The sequence below is a fragment of the Cavia porcellus genome, unplaced genomic scaffold (assembly GCF_034190915.1).
Source record: "Cavia porcellus strain 051 isolate PalLab524CR breed Dunkin Hartley unplaced genomic scaffold, mCavPor4.1 scaffold_14, whole genome shotgun sequence".
NCBI lineage: Eukaryota > Metazoa > Chordata > Mammalia > Rodentia > Caviidae > Cavia > Cavia porcellus.
In genome coordinates, this window is record NW_026947497.1 from 63,833,695 (window position 1) to 63,840,758 (window position 7,064).

The window sequence follows — 7,064 nt, forward strand, 5'->3', positions numbered from 1 at the left end:
GTAAACGAAAAATTATGTTTAAAAACACCTGATAAAGAGAACGCTTTGACCTTTTCAGTGTTGCATACCACAGGCCACACCTAGGGCTGGCCCACAGCCGATGTCCCACTTCCGTTCTGCAGCTGACTTCTAGACCACCCAGGCTCAGCCTCCACATCGATAGGCCAGCCCTTCAGCAGGGCCACATCCCCTGAGACCTGCAGGGGCGGCTCATCCTTGATCCTAAAGCGACTTCCTGTCCGTGACATTCAGATGCAGCCAGAGTCTCACTCACTGATCCCTAGAGAATCTCAGCCTGGTCCTTCATCGGTTTGAGACCTCCATAGGGGTACTCATGGCTGCATCCTACAGAGAGCTACAGCCCAGGGTGGAGATTTGCTTTCAGTTAATGAAATAAGGTGGAGAAAACCTTGCTTTCCAAACCTCAGAATTCCCCCACAAGCCACCTGGTCCCCACAGTGCGCCGTGTGTCAGATGAAACGGTTGAGACCCCTGCTTGGATGGTGGCTGAGACCCTCTGCTAGGGTTATTTCCAAAAGATGGAAAATATTAACAAAAGATGAGAAATATAAAATAAAAAGCGGCCTTTATTCTGAGAACACGGAGAGAGATGACTGGCACCCCCACTGCTGGCGTCCGGCGATCTCTCCGGCAGACACCTGGCGTGGGGGCATGTAAATAGCCTCGGTTTGGGGTGGAACCTAAGGCGGGCATTAGGGATACACAGGTAGCCCATTGGTCCTAGGTTTGGCACCATATGTAAATTTCCAGGGGCGGGAAGATGGCGTCACAGGTAACTTCCTAGGGGCAGGGGAGATGGGGCTTCCTGCTTCCGGTTGCGGTTTTCCTGGCTACAGTGTCCTATCTGGGCCAAAACCCTTTCACCCTCAAGGCACAAGCTGGAGAAAGGAGAGGCTCCGGCCTCCATCCCACACCAGCAGAGCTCACAGGGCCTGCCCATCACAGCCCTACATCAAAGCACAGATTGGGGGTCCAGGAAGGGTCCTGGTGGGACCCAAGGGTGGGAGACTGGTGGAGGGAAGCAGAGATGACACTGGAAGCAGTGCCCATGGGAGGGAAGGCAGGGAGAGGATGGAGTGACTCCCACAGGGGTCCAGTGTCCACTGAGGGCACTGATCACACCAGGCTCACTCACTCATGGCTATAACAGGGCAGGCAGGCTTGCCCGGACACACCACAGTGAGCAGAGGCATACAACGGGATACAACGGGAGACATTTGGGGTGCTGCCCCCATTCCAGGAGTGAAAGCGGGCCACCACTGTAGGAAAGCAGAGGGAGGGAGAGAGTGGGGGAGGGAGGGAGATGGAGGGAGGTGGAGAGGAAGGGAGAACACTTTGCCCCCAAGGATGTGGCACAATGAGCAGTCTCGCTCCACTGCTGGGGCGGGAAATGATGCAACTGGGAAAGTTTGGCAGTTTCTTAAGACACTACGCTGATGCCCACTCCCCTCCCCAGTGTTTACCCAAGGAAAATGGAAGCATAGGACCGTACAGAGATTCCTCCACGGCTGTCCACGACACCTGTCTTTCTACAGCAGCCACTGGAAACAATCCATCTGGGCCTCAGTGGGTGACAAGCAGCGGTGTAACCACGCAGCAGAATACTACACATCAGCCAAAAAGGAGTAACCTCCTGATTCCAACAACCACAGGCATGAAATCTCAGAAGCCTGAGTAAAGGGAGCTAGATTCCCTTTAAACGGACACTTAGGCTCAGTCGTGCATGCCTGTAATCCCGGTACTTGGAAGGCTGAAGCAGGAGGATTGCTTGAGTTTGAGGTCAGCCTGAGCTACACAGTAAAACTCAGTCTCAAAATAAAACAAAACACTACAAAATATTATTTACCTTATGGTCAATTAAGAAATGCAAACTAATTGATGTTTGCTGAGGGTGTTGGCATGGAAATGTGGGTTCATGGAATTGTGGGTTCATGGTGGGTGTGTTTACTATCCGGACCTTTGGTGCTAGTTTCATTGGCCTGTACATAAGTCAGGAACTTGTTAAATGGAGCTGTGAAATCCCAGATGTATTCTGATGAAGCCATCACTAAACAGCCTTGCAGCAACCTCTGGGCTGCATTAAAAGATTCGAGCTGTCTCGAGCGGTTGCTGAGGAGGCCCGGGCCAGGGTCTCTGCTACACCCCAAGCCACGTGACCACATGGTACTCAGGACATGCAGAGACCCCTTTCGCACCTCTGCCCTGGTCAGGGAGGGGCACTGCCAGGGAGACCCCATGATGACCACAGCCTCAACCCAAATGCCTTTAAATGGCAAATTAAAACACCATAAAAGTCAGCTGAAACCATCCCAGCAGGTAGAGGAGGAGATTAGGAAAGCGCAAGGAGAGATGGGGGAAGAAGAAAGATGACAGAAGCAGCCCAGGCTGTCCCTCCACTTCTAGGACAGTGGCGGTGAACCTACAGCACACATTGCAGTGGGCGCACAGAGCCCTCTGCGGGTGCTCGAGCCAAACCACCCCGGCATCACCCCAGCGGCCAGCTGAGCACTCGGGTTCAGGCCCAGGGCCGGCACTTACTGAAGTCAAGTGGGCTTTGGGGTGCAGTGTGGGCCCAGGGCCTCGAAAAGATTCACCGTCACTGTCCCAGGATGTGTAGGGCTGAAATCTCAGAGGAAGTGACTGCATCTTCCCACTCTCAGGGACACAGTGTGAGCTCAGAGAACCGCCTAAGCGGAATTTGCAGCATGAAAAAGTAGTGTGGAGAGAGGAAAGGCACAGAGACTCCCCAAACAGAGCACACCCGGACCAGACAGGAATAATCTACCCCAGCCTTCCTCCCCTCTCACAGCAAGGCGCCAGACAGTTCCCTAAAGATAAAAATAGCAAGCTTGTCCACTTTCCCCAGACACTGCTGAGAAGAATAACCAAGAGTGGAAAACAGAAGAAAGATAACCAGAAAAGCTGCTGGATTTGATTTTTACCCGCAGGCAAATTTCCAGTACAAAAAAAAAAGCTCCTATTACATCAAGGGAATTCTTTTTGTTCTTTTTTTTTTTTTTTTTGAGACAGAGTTTCATTATGCAGTCCAGGCTGGCCTTGAATTCACTCTGTAGTCCAGGCTGGCCTCAAACTCACAGCAACCTCCTGCCTCACCCTCCTGAGTGCAGGGATTACAGGCGTGAACCACCACACCCACCTAGACCAAGGGAATTCTTGGTGGGAACATTCAAGAGAAAGATCAAAAATCTCATGAGCTCAGCTCTCGTGTGTCAGTGGTCACACAGGGAAACCGCCTTCTGCAGTGAGTGGAGGGCACTGTGATTTCAAGTTGAGGAGAACGACAGGGTGCCCAGATAAATTCCAATTTCAGCAAAGTAGTAAATTCCTTTGGAGTACGAGTGTCCCATACACGACAGTTATTAGAGTATTTATTGTTTATTTAGCACTCAAACTTAACAGGCCATCCTGTGTTTTTCATGGCCAAATCTGGCAACTGTAATTCCAAATTTGCTCATTGTAATTCCTGTAATTTGCTCATTTTTTGAAAAATGCATCTTTTTTTGACCACCAGGCCTAGGGGACAGACAAGTGACTCTCGATCCCTTTCAACAGGTAGTGAACAGTGCCACATTGCGACAGGAGCCACCCCGTCCAGCCTCTCCTCATCCCGCCATCCTGCATTGTCACGATGGGGTAACTGTCCCCTGAGAACCCCCTTTCCTCCCAGGCAGCCCCTGCAGAGTTTGGAAAGAGGCCCTTTACCCTCGACCCCCAGAGAGTGAGACCCAGGGTCCTGCGGACCTGTGGGCCGTTTTCCCCAGTATGTTGACTGTGTTCTTTCACGTTCAGAAAGATTCCTTCCCAGCTGTGTGTCGCGTGTGCTGATGGTTTAGCCACAGTGGGCTCGGAAGATCCCTGGACAAACCTTGGCATATCTCCCAGACCTGGAAGGCATCTTGGATGCCCACACCCAAAACTCTCAGGGTCCCACCTGCACTCTCTGAGCCATGAGGGGACCAAGCAGAGCTCATGGGACTAGTACCCACTGCCAAAACATGGACTCCAAATGGTGCACCTGCCTGGAACTGCAGCCACAGAGGGTCGGGGTCCCCACCTCTCCCCTGAGCTCGCCTTTGGAGCAGCCAAAGCCAGCGGGTCTTAGAGAATTCAGGACACTTGTGGGACCTGGAAAACTGAATCACAAAGGGCTACCCCAGCAGCTGCAGACTCAGGCAGGGGTTCACAGCCAGGGCTGTCATGGCTTCCGCTGGCACCTGCTGTGCACTGAGTAGGGGCTTTGCTGTTTCTCTCTAATCCTACTGGCAAAAGGCACTGGAAGCAGTGGACACGCTGGACAGCAGCCTCAGTGTCAGATGCCTGGGGTGGGGGACAGCAGGCCTTCTGCCCCACCAAGCGACTCCCAGATGGGAGGGCGCTCCTAGAAAGGGCTCCCCGGTGCCCTCTGGATCTGGTCGTCCCTCTGGGCTACTTTACTCGGTTTTGTGTTCATGTCCAGTACCCACGGTCAACCTAGTGTTGTGTACAGTGCCTTCTAAAACTACAAGCAGCCTCATGGCATAAACCCTTCAGTGGAAGCCCATTTCACAGGCTGAGATGGCGCTTGCTGGCCCGACCACGGGCACCCCCTTCTGTACGGTATCTGCCATAGAAACAACTGTGACTTTTAACCTCCTCTCTTGGTGCCAGGCAGGAAGATGCCCTTGGTTTGTGGATCCGTCACATCCCGAGGGAGCAGTTTGTACACCCCGGGGCGTTTCACTGGGGACAGTGGGTCACGGTGTTTTCTACGCTTGAAATTTGAGGGCGGAAGAGGTTTTCCATGTGTGGGCTTGGTAGAGTCTTATTCAACATACTGGAAATCAAAGAGAAATTTTAGATGCTTACTTTATAAATTTTTTAAAACAATGAGTCTACTGTATGCTAATGTAAATAACATGTTTCTCTGGAAAAAAGAATGAGTGTTTTCCAAAAGAAAAAAAACTAGCAACAAGAAGAACTGATTTACAATGTTTTGCAAATTCCTTTCACGTCTGGCTTCATGAAGGCAGCTGATTCTCCACCTCCTTGTGCATCCACGCTGTGGGGATAAGAAATGTCTAACTGTTTCTGGAAAGTGTCACTCAAGGGCAGTGAGCAGAGTAACTTCCTGGTAACTTTATGCAAATCCTTTGGACTCGGACCCATCACAACCACCGCACCTGCTGGGCAGCCCAGGATATGATGCACCAGGGTGAGAGGAAAGTTCTAGACCAATTGAGTATCTCTGTGGAAAAACATGAAGGTTGACCTTTGCTTTGGGTCACCCATGGAGGCCTCTGCCCCAACATGATGTAGACTGGAAGAAACCAGGACACAAGGGTCTGTGCCCTTGTCACCCACCAGCTGAGGGTTCTCTTGCCCAGTTAAGATGGGAATCACCAGTGGGCAAAGTGCAGCTTCCATGCTGTTAGTGGCTCCAGGCTTGGACAGCCAGGGGCTCCTGCCCCTTAGCCTGAGAGCTCTGAGCAGCCCCAGGCAGGCTGTCGGCCCCTCGGCAGTCCAGGCTCAGAGCCCAGTTGGCCACGGCTCCCCAGCAGCCCCTGCTGCCTCTGTGGCACCCACTGCAGGTGGTCACCCATGTCCACTTATCAGCAGCAGTTGATTCATCTTATCTGTGCCATTAGTGCTGCTGGTCTCTGCCACCGGTCCCTGACAGTCTCTGCTGGTCTCTGGGACTCCTCAGGGCTCACAGTCTCACTAATGTGACTTGCTCTACCCATGCTTCCAGGGGCGAGGGTCACCTGCAGCTGTATAGGACTACAAGGGTGAGGCTTTATTTGGACAGCAGCTGCAGCGCCAGGGCATTAAGACACCGCAGGGACCTGCCTGAGAGCCTCCTCAGAGCTGGCAGAGGGGAGCAGGTCGGGACAGCCACCAGCAGGGGCATCAGGATGGAGTCAACACGGCCAGGTCCTCATTTCAGGCCGGCTGCAGCCAAGGTGGAATCACAGCCCAGAGCTCACAGTGCACTGAGGCCGTCACAGCACCCGGGAGGGCCCGCAAGGGCTGCAGGAGGAGTGGCTGCTGGAACGGCAGCTACCACGTCTCCAAATCGTAGGGCTGAAGTCACAACCATGGCTGCTTTTGAGGCGTCTTTAGTGGGGTTGGCTGTTTAGAGAATCGGGGATATCAGAGGCAGGTCCCAGCAGCTCCCCCATCTTTGTCCTGTCCAGTCAAGTTACCCCACAAGTCAGCCTTCCTTAGACACACACAGAATTCACCAGTCTGCTTGCTGGTCCACCTCAAGTCAAGTGGACATCACAAGTAACCACCATAGGGTGTGTGCATGTGTGCCCGCATGTGTGAAACCAGCCACACTGTCCAGCAGGCCGCACTGCCAGATGGTGGCTGCCCCTTCAGGGCAGGGCACCTCCTGGCACTTGGGGCCTGTGCAGAGCCCTGGTGGACCACTCGGCCACCCTCTGACTGGCCTGGGCCGGGGCCTGTTTACCCCAGGCAACTGCACTATCCTGACCTGCATGGGGCAAACATGGGCCTGGGAAGGCATGCTGCTCCCATGAGGGAAGCTGAGGGCAAGGACAGAGCATTTCGAGCCTGCGCGTTATCGCGTGGACAGTGTTAACCTTCAAAACCAAGTAATCTGGCTCTCCTTATCAGCTTCCTGCACTGAGCCTTTGGCTCTTCTACCCACTACTCCTGCCCACCTTGGGAACACACACGTATGCAGACACCTACATGTGCACACATGTGGAGGAGCTGCTTGTCACACCACACATGTGTGTGCATGATCTGGAGCTCACACATACCCACAGGCACAGATGTGGGCACACACACTGGTACATACACCCCCAGACAATCACTGGAGCAAACCAGATGCCTGTGGAGAAAATGTCCCCAACACCAGGACACTGGGCATCCAGCCCAGGGCGAAGAAGAAAGGAAGCACTGGACATGAAGGGCTGGACCCGAGCCCCAGGAGGAAAGGACCCAAGGCCACATCTGACCAGATTTCAGCACAACAATCTAGGAAAAAGGCACAAACAGGGAGAGCAAGCCAACAG